The following is a 17,419-nucleotide window of genomic DNA, read 5'->3' on the forward strand; positions in this document are numbered from 1 at the left end:
TCTCCTCTTATCACCAATTGGTTTTGGGATGGAACCCATGAATTTCTAGGAGCGATTAATATATTTATAATAATAATGGAATTTACAAAATCATATACCATAGTTTTTGACCGTTTTGATAAAAAAAGGGTTTTATTTTAAAAATACGGTATATAAATTTTAAAAATTTAACTAAATGTCATATTAAATTATACAGTATAAAATATATATTACTCCATTAAAATATGAGAATTATTAATGGGCGCCCACTGACGTATCCAGTGTAGAACAAGGGGGTACAACTGTACCCCCAAAAATGTGGTTTTGTATAATATATTGTAACAACTGTTATAAAATCTGTAGTGGCGCAGCGGTAGAACACGGCGCTTGCCTTCCGACAGACGCGAGTTCGATCCAAGCGGGTCTCATTTTATAATTCTTCTATTATTAGATTCTCCTTTATATTTTGGAATTATATTGTACTCCTACATGAAACTTGAGAGTATTTTTGCTGCAATTTATTATTTTCTTCTTCCATTTTATACATCAAGACTTGAATAGGATGTATAATAATAAATAATAGTAGTAATATTATTATAAAATGAGACATAGCATATCACAATCCACCGATCGACACTCACATCTAAATGAGGCTCTTTATTGACATCTAATAAATTAATGTATAAAATAATATGCTGTACAGCTTGATTAATCAGATAGGCATTACTTTTTGTTGGCTGACTAAAAATAAATAAATAATATGTCCACACAGTCAAAACCATATCATCCACAAATGCATGCAACTATTAGGAAAAATAAAAGAAAGTACTCAACCTCACAAAGATAATGGCCACCTTAGAACTGAACAATCTTTTGTTGAACGAATTTTCATCCACAAAATTAATTAATGCAAAACATTGCTCTTTTCCAAAATTCACTACTTTCCCATAATCACCACTAATTAGTTTCCCACACTTTACCCTAATCATGGTCCATGGATAGAGGTGGCCGTGGATCCATAGACAATGATAATTACCCTATCAACACGTACTCCTTCTCACTACGGTTCTCACAAGTGGTGTTAATCAGTGAGAATCTCATCGTAGGTGTGGCCGTGGCGTGCGGTCTAGCTGCTTCTAATGTAATATCATTATTTTCCAATTGTGAGAATTAATTATTTATATCACATTGTTTGTTTTTTTATTTTTATGATGACCAAATTCATACTAAATAATGTATAAATTGAATAAGCTAAGTCCTTTTTTCAAAGATGTAGACCGATAGAGAGATTACACTACTAGAAAATTGACTTTTCACTGCACTTATTTCGCTACACTATATAAAAAATGCCACTATAAATGCTTCATCACTACATTAGTCTCTTACCACGTTTATGCCGAACACTATATTACACTGAGAAGTAAAAGCCATAATAATAGTCATTTACTGGCACTTCCAATAATCAACATCTTTTGATTATCAATGGAATATTGGAATGGTAAATGAAGAAAGAAACATTTAGTAAATATTTTGGCGGTAACTTATACTCCACTACTTAAACTTGTTAAGATTTAGTATATTCTAAAATTTTATAACTCAATTAGTACTCCAAAATTTAAAAAATCTGAAACCTTGATATACTTAATTTGGTGGAAACTTTACCACTAATACTCCCGTTACTTACCCCACCCAGCACCATCTCACCGCCATTAACTCCCAGTCAAACCCTAACGCCTTCTCATCTAACAAATCGAAGAAGCCTCGAATTAATCTGCAAGTGCCAGGATTGTATGTTGGTGTAGTCCTGCATTTTACCGTTCTTGCACTATCCACCGGTAGTTAAAGCGCTTCTCCTTAATTTTTACATTTTGTGGTGTAATTGGTTAATTTGCAGTTCTCTTTAATTTTGCTGTTCTTGCACTATCTACAGATATTTAAAGTGTTTCTCTTTGATTTCTACATTTTGTGGTGTAATTGATTAATTTGAACCATTTAATTTGTATGTGAATTTTGTAGCGAGTCAAGCAAGACGAAACAATACGACCCTTGATTTCACTCATTTGTTATCTCACTGTGTACAATGGTCCTAAAAATTGTACTCCTTACCCTAGATGTTAATGAATTTATTTTGCAATTTTATTTATGGATTACAGTTATGTTGCAATTCCAAGTTTAGAATTTGGATAATTTGGTGTAGATTAAGTCACTAAAAACTTTGTTGGACTGAATTTTATAAGTTCTGGAGTTTGGGATGCCTTGGGTTGGAGATTGAGAAAACTTAGTATTTGGTTGTGAGTTGGGTTTATCAAAGTGAGTTTTAATTTTCCTTCTTTCAAAGTAGTATATATTTTTCTATTTAGCAAATATATTTTTACTTCTGTTGGATCTCTAAATTGTACTCTGTTTATCGATAGTCAGGTTGTATATGTGTTTTTTACTCAATGTAAGCACTTATGGCTTCTAAGGACGGAGCAATGCTTGTTTTGTTTTGCAAGACAAACCAAATATGTCACAAAGGTAAAAACTATTGTTTTTTTGTTTATTTTTTGGTGTTCATTTGAGTATGTAATCTGATAAGAATTTAAAACATAGTTAAAAGTATGCTTAAGCTTTGTTCCTTTTTAACTACGTTCCATTTTTTGCCTTTTGTTCTATGTATACATATTTTAGATTATAGGTTGTTCTCACTGTTTTGCTTTTCATATTTGATATATTGCACTTTATGTCTAAGAGTCATCTTTGTTTGTTTCTACAAGGTCTTGGATGCAACTACCCATGTCCAGGATATGTGGAGTATAGAGATTGCATACTTGATGAATTGTGATCTGTAAGTTTCATATTTCAAATTGTTTATTGTTTTTAAGTGTGATATAATCTCTATGGTTGAATATTACAAAATTGAGGCAGAGAGAAGCTATTTCCGGATTCATTCGGAACATCTTGCAATGATGGAAATGGTGCTCAGATTACAACATCCAAGTACGATCATGCGAGCATAGTGTATTGTTTATTACTTTCGTGGATTAAGCTTTGACAGTGAGACTTGATACATTTTATTTCTGATTTCACAGTTATCAAATGCATATTAGTATTTTAATATTTTTAAAATTTAGATTGTTTCGCACAGCGAAGCTTGATACATATATAATTTTGCTTTCTTTGTTATGTTTGGGACTCCATATCAATATATTGCCCTGTTTCATTTACATGTCTTTATCTAATTGATTGGTTTTGTTTAAATTTTTATTTAATTGTGTATTGGATGCAGGGAACTGAGTTGCTTGGACGATCGTAATGGTCAAATATTGGGGAGAATATGAGAATGGAGGCTTAATAGAATAGGTGAAGCGATCTTGGAATGTAGTTTTGTAGGATATTTTTAACACTTCATATTCGAATATTGTATGACTTCTATTTTATTGAAAGTATTAAGTAAATTGATGATATGATAGCTGTTTTACTTCGTATTTTGAATGTTTATAATAATTATGCCTCTTGAAAGGGAGAAAGTTTAAATAATTGAAGAATGAAAAGTTTATATATGTTTGAAGGAGCAAAATATAAATTATATATATATATATATATATATATAGGGTCTTGTTAGGTTGAGATTTTTTAGCTTAATTGAGAATTGAGATGCATTTTCAGCCACTCATTTTGAAATGTCAACTACAAGTAGATTATATCAACTAAGGGTATTATCGTCATTTCATTTCAATAGCCAGAATATCAAATGTCAACAACTCGAATTAAAATGTCAACAACTAAAAAAAAATTATTTTTTTATTTTTTTATTTTTTTAAAAAAATTTTAAAATTTTTTTTTAAATTTTTTTAAATTTTTTTAATTTTCACGCGATGTCAACTACGATGTGTAGCCTGCACATCAAATGTCAATAGCCCTGCACATCAAATGTCAATAGCCTGCACATCAAATGTCAACAGCTTATAGTTGACATTATATGTGTATAGGTGATATGAATCGTATATGTAGTTGACATTATATATGTGCAGTTGACATGAATTGTATATGTAGTTGACATTATATGTGTGTAGTTGACATGAATTGTATATGTAGTTGACAAAAAAAAATAAAAATAATTAAAAAAATAAAAAATCGAAAAAAAAATTTAATTTTTTTTTAAAAATAAAAAATATTTATTAAATAAAATGTATGATGAAATTACCATTCTGCCCTTTCACAATTAATTAATGTAAAAATATTTTCCATGTGGTAAATTTTGGACCACTCATTTAATAAAAATGAGTGGCTAATAATGGATCTCAATTCTCAATTATGCTAAAAAATCTCAATTGATCGCAACCCTATATATATATATATATATATATATATATAGATAGATAGATAAAAATGTAAATTGCAGAAATTTGCAGGGAGAAATGTAAGTATATATTTGTATAGGAGGTCATTAGTAATTTTAGAATTATAATAATCAGTGTAGCCATAGATTATGCTATAAGGCACTTCTAAGTGCCACCACATGTTACGGTTGATGACATTTTTACGTGCAATAATACTGAGTCTTTAATTACGTGTGATCTTTCATTACAGTCATCGTTAATGCACTTGCTTAAGGTGCCATTATAAATAAAGTGCAATGACAACATATTTCTAGTGGCAATTTCGAGTGCCACAATAAGCCAATTTTGTAGTAGTGTTATTGATTACAGAAGATTTGATTTTTCAGTTGGTATCTTGTACTTAGCAGTCAGATAAAAATATATCAACTCATATATATATTGACAGCCGATCGTGAACGATTGCTTGTGTAAACCTAAAGTCATTCTTATTTTAAATAGCTAATTACACCAAAGTGTGATATAACACTAAATAGGATCGCGCAGAGACAAATACTTTGTAGTCTGTGAAGATGCGTGTTTAAGATGCTCCATTTTTTTTATTGGCAAGTTAACATAAACTAAAAGATCATGTCATGATAGACACTAGCTCAAGACTTTTGGCATCTGAACTAACCATTCTACCATTAGATCAACACAGGCACATTCTCCTTTTTTTTTCTCATGAAATATACAATTAGCTTTGGTTTTAATTATAGAGTGAATTACACAAATGATACCTGATCTTTTACTTTCGCACATAAATATTACCTAATATTTATTTTATATCGTTTTCGGTACCTATAAATCACATATTTGGTACTTGATGCAATTTTCACCCCAAAATGTCATCTAAACAAATATATTTTTCTATCTGTGTCATTGAGGTTATTTTAGGCATACACAAAATTACTACCAAAAGTGATATTATAATATCTTCTCTCATTCTCTTCACTCTTTATATTATTATTATTAATCAATACTAATATTATTATTGTGATGTTATAAATTAATAATTTATTTATTTTTTAATATCATTCAAATATACTTAATTATAATTATAGTCATAATTATATTTAATCATTATTATAATAATATTATTGTTACAATACTAAAACCTAGTATTAATTAATAAATAATTATAGTATACGTATTTAAATTATGAATCATATAATATTATATAATAATAACTATTATTGGTATTATTATTATTATAATAATTATTATTATTATTATAATAATTATTATTATATATTAGATATTAAATTAATAACTAATCAATATAGTCTTAATAAAAATTTTAAATTGTATTCATAATGATATAAACAATTAAATATTTTTAGTTAGGTGTTTCAACCCTAAAATGAGTATAAAATAATTTAATTAAAAATAATCATTGATTTAATTAGTTTAAATAATTAATTTAATTAGATGTTTTGTTCTTGATTTATATTGTGAATGCAATTAGATGTAGGTATAAAATACTAAAAAGAAAGAAGAAAAAGAAGAGAAAAAGAAAAAAGAGGAAATATAAACTAAGGAGAAGAAAGAAAGAAGAAAGGAAGATAAAATACTAAATTTACTGTATACGCATACGTGGTTTTAATATTTAGTAGGAGTGTATTAGTATTACAGCATGTATATATATCGTGATCATATGTATTAATATATTCCTATAGTGATTTATATATTAATTAAAATGTGATTCGGATGATCTTGATTGAGATTATTGAGAAAGACTGTTTAGTAATGATTGAAAAGGTGGTGAGATGATTAGTTTGTAATACACTTTACTTACAAGCAAATAATGAAATAACCCACTACTCCACTTTCTTCTTACTTTATAGTACTACTCCATTTGACTATTTAAATTTTCATCCACCCACTTGCACATATTCATATTTTAGTTATGGAGTATTATCTTTAGGGCATCTGCAGTGGTGCGGATGTCTCGGCAGAATTCCCCGCAGAATTCTCACTGCCACGTCATAAGGACTTCTCACTGCTCTGCCACGTCATAAGGACTTCTCACTGTACAGTGGCGGAATTCCCCTGCGGAATTCCCGACGGAATTTCCACATTAAAAAAATTCACAAATTCACAAATTAACCAATTTCCGGAAGTAAATAATTTACGGAATTAAAATTTCGACGCGAATACGGAGAAAACGAACACATTTTATTTTTAAAAACATACTTCATTAAAAATGCATAATTAATCAAAAAAAAGTTAAATGCAAAAATCAGAATTCCGTGCGGAATTCCATGACAGTCCACGCAATAGCGGACGACAGGACGAAATTCCGCGCGGAATTCCGCGGAAGGGAGCGGACCTGCGACGTCCTCATGCGAATTCCGTATCCGCGCGTGTGTCGCCTAATGGCGGACGTCCGCCACGGAATTCCGCGTCGAAGTCCGCCATTGCGGATGCTCTATAAGGAGTATTTATTTAGGAGACACACACAATTATAGAAAGTCAATAATATAGGAGTATAAACTTTCACTAATGTGAGAAAGTAGGAGTTAGTCCAAATTATTGAATAATCAATTTCTAAATGTGATTGTCATGATCAAAAAATATTATTATAATGTATAAAAGTTATAAATATAAAAGATATTATAATAAATAATTATAAGAATATACAATAATTTTATATATTAAAAGAGTAACTTTTTCACGATAACTGTATTTATTTTTAGTTCCCATACAGCCTTGCAAAGATTATTCTTCCTATTAAAGTTACATGGAATATTTATATAGGAGTATAAAGTAGAGCCGGAAGCTTCTAGATTATATGTTAGAAATGATTTGTCATAGCAGCGTAAAATTAATTGACAAGCTATTTCGAGGAAACTGCGACAAGATTATTTTGAAAGCAGTGTAAACTTATTAAGTCATTGACAGCAAAGCAAATTAATTTCATAGTACTGCTCCCTCCGTCCCGCACTACTCGCACGTTTCCTTTTTGACACGGAGATGAAGGAATGAGTGTATAGCAAAGTCAAATATTACGGTTGTAGGTGATAATTTTTACTAAAAATGGAAAGAGTGCAAATAACTTGGGACGCCCAGAAAGGAAATAAGTGCAAGTAACACGGGACGGAGGGAGTACTATTTAAAACATTTATATGTTGAACTAATTAAGTACCAAAATTTAGCCCCCACTAAACTCTCCTTCTCAATCCCATGGGATATTTATTTTTAATATCATGTACTGATTCCAAATTATATCCCTTTACAATGTTTTAATTAATGCTATATTTATATATGATCACGTCTAATTCTAAAATAAACATTATATGAATTGATTAGTAATAAGAATGCAACTGATGAGATTGCCAATTCTAGTTAAATTATTAACTCTACATTTTTCTCTGTAGCTTATTTTATTTTATTTTATTATGTTTAATCACACAAATACCGCTTTTTCTGTTGAAAAAATTCATGACAATAAAGCTAAGTACTAGTAGTAATTATACTCATACCAGGATCACTTAAGTATGATTAACGGAACCTACCAATTAAAGGGTTAGAAAATAATATCTGTGCCCTTTAATAGAAAAAAAATATTCACCTTTTTGTAAAATTACAGTTAAAAAATATGTATTGACATATGATGGATCATTCATGAATTAATTTAAGTGAAAATTAATACGTGTAAAATTTTGGTGAAAAGTATAAATCCTTTGAGTCATGATTAATATTTTCAGTAGTTTAAATTGAAATTAGTTTATTTTTTAGTCTCAACAAACTATCGTTCTAAAGGCATTTGTCGTCGTTTCAGCTTCAACAATCCAAGCCACGATAAATCGTGGTTCCACGTGGTCAAACACACTCGAGCTAGTCATGACCAAAACTTTAAGCTCCACATTGCTCGTGTGAAAAGTGCGTCTACAAGGCACTTATCACGACAAAATACAAAGTTTACAGACTTCCGTTCGTGCTCGAATAGTGTTTTATATAATATAAGTCATAAAACGAACAATAAATATAAGACGTTTTGGTGGCCCCTCAAAAAGCCCAATAAATCTTATCACCTTATACAAGGAATACCTTGATGTATAGCAACAATCTTCCTAGTTTCTTCAAATGTGGGATAACTTTCCAACCTATCCATTTTCACACACATTCGTATTTAAAAACATTCTTTAGATATTAATTGTAAATTCATTTCTCCACGAAAACGAACAAAATAAATACACTAAACTAATGTACGGAATGTTGATTTCTTATCTACCGACTACCATTTAATTCTAAATATTCCCAACAGATTAACATATTAATTAAATACAGTATGAGTTTACTTGCTATTAATTATTTTTTTCAGTAAAACATAATGGAGATATTGAATATAGAAATTGAGAAGCATAACGTGGGTAGGCTGGTGCCATGCCTGCAACAATTTATATGGATATGAAGTTCGAATAAAGGGGTGTAGAGAGAGATTATGAATCTTTTGATCGATGATTTTGTTATTGCTAATTTTTTTACTCTGCCAAGCCGGAATCAATTTTGGGGATACGCTAACTAAATAAGTCAAAAAGTTTGTGTATTCTATTCCGATTTTTTTATATATAAAAAAGTAAATACTCAAGTCTCAAGTCACAAAACGAGCTAATCCAAGCCACTTAGTTCAAGTGGTTGAGGGGCAAGGATATCGGGCCATCTTGGAGGTCACGTATTCGACCCCTGATGGCGCATCTTGGGGACTAATTTCCCCTGGAGGGTTCTTGAGTCACTGGCCTGGACCAAGGCGCTGGGGGAGGTAGCCTGTTCATGGCGTTGCCTGGACCCGTGCTTGGAGGAGGTTGGTTATACAGACTCGTTCTTTCCCAACCCGACAACGAAGCGCGTCTCGGTGGTAAGACGCTTCACGCCGGGGGTCCGAGTCACTTCGGGGGTAGATGGGGAACCATCGTTGATCCTCCTTTTAAAAAAAAGAAAAAAAAAGTCACAAAACGAGCTAAAAAACATCCAAGATTTATGTATTTAAACTTTATTATTCTTAAGGTTTATTATCCATGCCAAAATCTAATTTTGAAACCATACATATAGTAATTACTACTCCATAGACATGCAATCTGTACATATATAAAAGGAGAGTTTTAGGGATATTTACAAAAATGCCATTTTAATTAAAAAGCTATTTATTGATTAAAATTATTATTATCAATAGATTTTTTAGATATGGCAGTTATATGAACGTGATTTGAAAGTGTGAAAAAAACTGCTATAAGACATTCATTATGATTTAATTTATACTAAATGCTAGTATCACATTTCTAAATAAAAGTGTACAATATTATTTATTTTTGTAATAACTAGGGATAGTGAAAAATTTTATTAATAAGACAATATAGATTTTTATTAAAATTATGAATGTGGAAAGTTTTGTTTCTATGGGAGTGGATTTGAAGAGACTAGAAGATGAAGAGATGATATTATGGCATGATTTTGTTCTTAAGGAACGTGGAGTGCTAATTGAATGCATGTATTATAAATTCAATCATAGAAGCTTATACTTTTTTTATATTGCTAGACTATTTCGCAAGATACAATAAGTTTGATTGCTGCATCGAAGTTGTATGATGTATATTTTGAATGTAGGGTTACATTATGTGTTTCTACGATGTATGGTAGAATTTTAAAGGTTTAGAAAATTTATGCTAACTTTTAGCTTTTATCTATTATTGTGGAGTTTTTCTTATAAAAGTTGGGGATTACAATGCCTTGGTTATGAAATAAGTGGGTAGATTTTATCAGAAGAAATATTTGTGTGTGCATTTGAAAAAAATCATTTAAGTTTCTGCTCCATCTAATGTGTTTTCTGGGGTACTTCTTTTACCAAATTAGGGTATATATCTCCGCCAAGAGGAGTTAAGGCCGCCATGGAGATGCAACACAAGAGAAGAGCTCAAGTTTTAGAATCTGAAGGTATTTTTTGGAATAAATGAATTTAGCCTTCTCAGTAAGTGTTGAAAATTGTTTCGCTTTGTTATTTTTAGAATGTATTTGAACCCCTTTTTTCCACAGCCATAACATGTTTTTTTGCACATTGTGGGGAGATGTTGTTGATTCCTATCTTCAATAACTAGAAATAATTAAAGGAAAATGCCCATTATTATTGTCCAATTTTGCAAGCCAACTTTGTTTCGCGGTAAGTGTCATTTTTGTATTAATTATATGTAATTTTCTGTTGCGACAAATTAATAACTTTAAAAAGTTAAATTTTAGGCACGATTCGTGTGAATACCCACTTTAATACATCTAGGGTTTACATCAACCAAGATATTGATGAGATTTCCAATTTCAAAGAGAGGTAAAGCAATTTTCCTTACATATTTAGAGTTTTGATTTTAAATCACTCTTTATTATAGTATTGACTCTCCTTGAAATGTTAATGGTCTTAACATCCACGTGATATCATCATAGGATTTCTGGTGACGTCGCTTTCTTGTCTCAAGAATCAATTTATCGTTGTACTGATACAAGGGTGTCTAATGAATTTGATGGCTTGATCGTAAAGACTCTAAGCCAAGATGAAATGGTTGTATGAATCCTAAATTTGTAATCCTTTCCATCTTTACTTTGTAACCACCTTTTCATTATGTATTATGTTGTGCATTATTATAACATGTAAAAACTATAAAATCAATGATTTTTTGGGATATCTACAAATATTTGGAGTATTTTTTTGGGGAAGTTTTGTAATTTATAGGAACCATTTGTATCTGCATCTTGATATAAGGTGAAATACCTATTTAATTTTTTTGGATTTGGAAGCACGATAGATTTTGAATTTTTTTTCTTTATGTTTTTTATGAAATTTTGTTATTTTAATATTATCAGAATCGTTAGTTAATTATATTTTAATTGATTGTTTATTGCATATCAATTTTATAAATTTGTTATTATTGAGTTATTGAATATATACTAAAATATAAATAATTTACTTATAGTTGGTCTGATATTAAATTTTTCTTAACGGGGGTGGAGGGAGAATTTTATTGATATTTGGCTCATTTGTTGGTCATGATGAGTATATTTTAAAGTTAAGGGTTTATGATTTAGGTTTCAAGGTTTGGGTTTTTAGTGTATAGGGTCACTATATTGCAATGAAATAAAGCTCGACTAGGAAGTGTCTCACCAGTGCAATCTTAAATTATTGCAACGTAAACTTGCTCATGCAGTTATAACTGAAAGGTTAATTCATATTTTCACAGAATTTTATGCTTTTTAATTTTAAGTCTGATATTTAATTGTCAACACAAATAAGTGTTGAAACTTTAATGTGATCGTATTGACATTTTAAAAAAAAAGTTAGCATTTAAATGCACTCTTGTGGCCATGTGGGGTTATTGTGATTGAAAAAGTATAATCCAAAGTAAGAATATGTCTAATATTCTTTTATTTATAATTTCACAAATTTTATTTCGCATAATGAAATAAATATGAAAAAATTAAAATGAGCCGCGCATCGCACGGGCGTGATACTAGTTTTGATAAAGTATTAGTATTGTGATTTTAAGAGCATCCGCAGCGATGCTCTTGGGGAAGAGCAGCCGTCGTGCCGTCGGCAAAATCATGCATGTGCTCATTGTTGTGCTCTTGCCGTGCCGTGCCCGATAGCAAGAGCACCGTCGTGCGAAGAGCATGCATACGTGGCACATCCTGATTGGGCTCGTTTTTATTCCATTTTTTTTAATTCATAAAAAATTTTCGGATTCCCAAAAATATAGTCGTTTTTAGAGCATCCACTACGCGTCCTGCGCGCGGCTCGCGTTCCGTCCCGGAGGGACAGTTCCGCCGCGGGACTCATTGCAACGTTCGTCCCGTCCCGAGCCTGTCTCCAGCCCGTCCCGTAGCCCGTAGCCGCGAGACAAGGGACGCGTCGTCCCGACACGCGTCCGGGCGACGTGTCGCCCGCCCAATGCATGCGTGACGCCCACTCGCTGGCCCGCGAGTGGGCATCGTCACGGATGAAGCAATAATTCGTTTTTTTTAATTCGAATTTTAATTAAAAAAATTTCAAACGGTAATGTTACCGTTAATTTTTTATTTCTTTTTTTTATTTTTTTATTTATTTACTCTATAAATAATCATATTTCATACTCATTTCATACACAAACACACATCTATTCCTCTCACATACTCTCTATAACCACTCCAATTTCATCTTAAATCAACTCAAACAAATGGATCCTTTTGAGCAAATGCGTCAACTAATGGAACAATCACTTGAAGAAGATCAACGACGAGAGGCGGAGGAAGCCGCTCCGCCCCCACGACTCTCCCGGAAGTACATCCATCGGAACCGGGAGGAAGCCGTCGCACGGTTAGTACGCGACTACTTCTGCGATAACCCGATTTGGGGAGATACCTACTTCCGTCGCCGTTTCCGCATGAGTAAACCGTTATTTCTCCACATAGCGAATATTTTGGCGGCTCGGGAAGAGTTCTTCCGAGAAGGGTTCGACGCTGTCGGTCGTCCCAGCCACACGACGCAGCAGAAATGTACTGCAACAATCCGTCAGCTTGCGACTGGACAAACGACCGACATGTTCGACGAATACTTCCACATCGGAGACACCACTGGGCGCATGTGGTTGCTCAAATTCTGCAAAGGCGTCCGGGCAGCCTTTACTGACGAATTTCTCCGGAGGGCAAGCACGACCGATTGTCAGTTCCTCCTCGACCTGCACGAACAAGTGCACAGATTCCCCGGGATGCTGGCAGTGTCGATTGCATGCACTGGCAATGGAAGAATTGCCCGGTGGCTTGGAGGGGGTCCTACACGAGCGGCCACAAAGGCACCCACCCAACCGTTGTACTCGAGGCCGTTGCCGACTACCGGCTTTGGATCTGGCATGCGTACTTCGGGGTCCCTGGCTCGAACAACGACATAAACGTGCTCCACCAGTCCGACCTCTTTACCGATATTTTGGATGGTAAAACGTCGGCCATCAACTTCGTCGCCAACAGCCGGCTGTATAAAACAGGGTACTATCCCGCTGACGGCATCTACCCGAAGTGGTCGACCTTCGTGAAGACGTGCAGCAGGCCTGCGAACCCAAAGCAGGCTCTTTTTGCGCATAAGCAGGAGGCTGCTCGCAAGGATGTGGAGAGGGCGTTCGGGGTTCTCCAAGCACGCTTCAACATCATCAAAGCTCCGGCTCGTTCGTGGTTCATGGAGAGCATGGTCGACATCATATATACGTGCATAATCTTGCACAACATGATTGTCCAAGACGAAGGACCCGAGGCGGGAAATTGGTTCGACCCCGAATCCTCCGGAAGCTCAACCGCAATTAATCCGCCGCGAAGTGGAGCGCATCCGTCAATACAAGAACGGTTGTCTATTCGAGCAAGGACACGCGACTCTAGCGCCCACGCCCAACTCCAAGAGGATCTAATTGAGCACATTTGGGAAAACTTTGGCGGAGAAAATTAAATTATGTCATTTTTATTTTTTTAGGATTTTAATTATGTCTTTTTTCTATTTTTTTGAATTTTAATGTTGCTTTAATTTTAATGTTGTTTGTTTTTTAATAAAGTGTGTTTGTTTTAATTGAATTGGGTTGGAAAAAAAAATAAAAAATGAAATTGAATGAATAGTAATTTAAGGGACGGAGCGTTGCAGGTTTCGTCTCTTAGTTAAGGGATGGAGGAATAAAGTACAGTGGTGCCCTCAAATAGTAGTTTAAGGGACGGTGGGGGGACACCGTAGTGGATGCTCTTACCCTTTTTTCAAAAAAAATTTCATTTTTTTAAAAATAATTTATCCCTAAATCATATATAAATATTCACATTCATCATCCATTCTTTACATCAAATTATCTCTTATTAATACTTCAATTTTTTTTATTATGAATTTAATTATGTAATTTTTAATTTTTACGTTTTTATTTAGATAATATTTAATTTTTTAGTAATTTGTAATAATATTACAAGTATTTTTAATGCATTTTAATATTGTGGAAATGTTTTTAGTAATTTAAGTATTTAAATTGAATAATAGAATGGTGAGACCCTTGAGCATGCTTTTGCGGAAGAGCATGAATGCGAGTGTTGTACTCTTACGAAAGAGTAGAGAATAAAAAATGAATAAAAATGGATCCAGACCCGTATCCATGCTTTTATCTAAAAGAACATGGATGTGGATGCTCAATAATGACTCATAAAACAATTTGCATAAGAGCATCTCCAATGGCGGACGTCCGGTCGGACATCCGCGACGGGCGTTCGGGACGTCCGCCATTGTAACGAAGCAACTCGGATACGGACGTCCCGTAAGGACGTCGGATGTCCTCGGACGTCCGGGCGACGGGCGAGCGGACGTCCGCCATTGTGGCGTGGGTCGGACGTCCGGTATTAATTTTTTTTAAACTCTATATATACGGCTCGTTGAACTTCATTTCTTTCGCACCACTTGTGTTAACAAGTTTGGACGCGGAGGGGTTGACGTTGATGTGATTAATTTTTTTGTTTTATTACTATGTAATTTTTTTTTCGAATCATGTATGTTTTTTTTAATGAAGTTGTTAATTTTTCTCGTTCGTATTCGTGTTGAAATTTTATTTCCGTAAACGTAAATTGCTTTATTTGTGAATTTGTGATTTTTTTATTGCGAGAAGTCCTTGTGGGAAGGGCGATGGGAAGGGCGGATTGTGCAGGGGAAGTCCTAGTGACGTGGCAGTGGGATGGGAAGTCCTAGTGACGTGGCAGGAGGTGTTTTTGGGAAGTACTAGTGGATGTCCGAGTGGGACATCCGTGCATTGGAGATGCTCTAAGATAGAATACATAGATGTGAACTTCAATAGCCTTGTTGAGCAAGTGAGTTGCATCGGACTAACTCAAAATCCAATTGAGTACCACAAAATTGAAGATTACACCAATTTCATTTGATGTAGAACATATTTTACATATACTATAACTTTACCAATTTCAGTAAAAGAAATCTTTAACTAACTAAGTGGAGTACCAAATTAGTTATTTCAACAAACAAAAAAAAAAGGCACCAAGCTGGCCACAGATTGGCATGTGAGGCGGAAATCAAGGGGCATCAGTCAATTAGAGCACCGCCACCGCCCACAATTTCCTAAACCCAAATTCTATATACTACAAATAATCTCAACGTTCTCAAAATATTAAAATAAACATTTCTTAAAATATAGTACTAACTTAAATAAATAAATAAATAAATAAATAAAACACCCTCATTGACCGGGTTGGCTGGCTACAGCCGGTCATTCTTTGACCGGCTTAATCGTTACGTGCTCCCATGTGTGATTTTTGTCAGCCACGTTTGATACAAATCTAGTCCACTCCCATGTAAAATGACTGAAATGCCCTCCCCGGCTGAGCTACTCCACTCCTTCAAAAAGCAACATCAATTCCACATTACATTATATACATATCGATATACTTAATATATATGGTTGATAAAATACAAAACAACAAGCAAATGAGCCAAATGGAATTTTGCTTCAATCATGAAATGGACATATATAAATCAACAAATATTTGAGTTTTGTCCCAGTCCCACTATTGATTAAATCCATTTGATATGATAGCTCATAGAGATAGAGGCAATTACATGTTTCCAAATGTCGTGATTGCATTTGGTTTCTTAGATAAGTTTTTTTGAATCGACTCGGCACGTCACAATCTCCTTTCTTACTATAAAATGATGGACAATATATTATTATATTTAACGTCATTTTTGTATGTTTAATTATTTCAGAAGCACTTGTCTAGGTGTGTTTCAGGCAGGATAAATGAATGTTATATAAAAACAATTAATATTAAAAATAATATAAATGGAGTAATTGTTTGAAATTACCACGGTCTTGCATGTTTTTACAAATTTAACTCACCTAATTAAAATGCTTCAAATGCAATGCCATCATATGATTAGTAACAATGGCAAAATGCCCAATAAAATATTAGTAGTAATTAGATTGTCATCTTGGCTCTGATCAACAATGTGAACATGTTGTATTATGTGAAACAACATGGTGTCAGAATTATGAATGACGTGAATTATGAATATTTTTCAGATATTTAATCGTTTAGAAGTAGTCCATTCCATAGTAGTTGAGACATTATTTTACGAAAATTAAGAAAAAAAATGTGTAATGTATTAAATAAAAAGGTAATAAAGTAGAGAGAATAAAATAACAGAGCGGTAAAAATAAGTGAGAAGAAATGTGTTGATTTTTACTAAAAGATGATATCACTCCATTATTATGAAACGGACTAAAATGATAAAATAATTCTACTATTATGAAACGAAGGAAATAGTTTGATACTGTTATTAGATGAGTTAAATTTTCCGATGTCACAAATGACTCAACATCAGACACTTTATTATATCATCAATGTGCGTTGTTTCTTAAGTTTAACGTGATTATAATTGATAAAATTAGAATCCATAATTTTCAACTCTACAAGAAAACTCGACACGAACATGCACAAAATTAATGGATATTAGTCTATATATTGTTGTATTTGTGATTTTATTGGTTTGTTCAATAATTTTGAATTTAGTTCGGATAACCTATTAAAATAAATAAATATATTATTTTTTTTAACAAAATTCTGTAGGTTGTGTAGACCAGATTTTATCATGTAAATTTAGTTTAATTAATAATGTATCAACTTATAATAATGTTAATTAGATTTTTGTAATGTTAATCATGTTTAATTGTGTAAATATTAGGTTGCAATAGTTTAAATTAGATTTGGATCGTTATCTAGTTGTGTCAAACTATATAATATCATGTTGTATGGGTCATGTTCAAATTTAAAGGTAGCATGCTGTGTATGTATCCAAATTAAAAATATTCTTAACAAATTGAAGTCGAATTAAACCTTATTAAACTAAGTCATTTATCAATTGATCTAATAATAATCCTAACTTGCACAATTTGTCCTTCAATATAAAATGCGTGCTATACATTGGTGTATTCACTTCGAGGGCACAACCTTTTATACTAAAAAAGAAAGAAATTCAGCCACATTGAAATCGATCACATGGAAAACATTAGGCACATATAATTTGAACTAAATCAAATTTGGTA

The 17,419-nt window shown here is 32.7% G+C and overlaps 1 long non-coding RNA gene across 3 annotated transcripts; it reads left to right on the top strand.

Moving 5' to 3' along the window:
• The first annotated feature begins 1,609 nt into the window (after positions 1-1,609).
• Positions 1,610-3,425, top strand: LOC121750372. Of its 3 annotated transcripts, XR_006039860.1 has the most exons (5): positions 1,610-1,814; positions 2,394-2,496; positions 2,736-2,806; positions 2,887-2,958; positions 3,248-3,425. It is a non-coding gene; the product is annotated as an uncharacterized LOC121750372 (long non-coding RNA). The 3 variants fall into 3 exon arrangements; XR_006039858.1 differs by having other exon boundaries at positions 2,736-2,958; XR_006039859.1 differs by having other exon boundaries at positions 2,398-2,496; positions 2,736-2,958.
• The last annotated feature ends 13,994 nt before the right edge of the window (positions 3,426-17,419 follow it).

This window comes from Salvia splendens, chromosome 10 (genome assembly GCF_004379255.2).
Source record: "Salvia splendens isolate huo1 chromosome 10, SspV2, whole genome shotgun sequence".
Taxonomy (NCBI): Eukaryota; Viridiplantae; Streptophyta; class Magnoliopsida; order Lamiales; family Lamiaceae; genus Salvia; species Salvia splendens.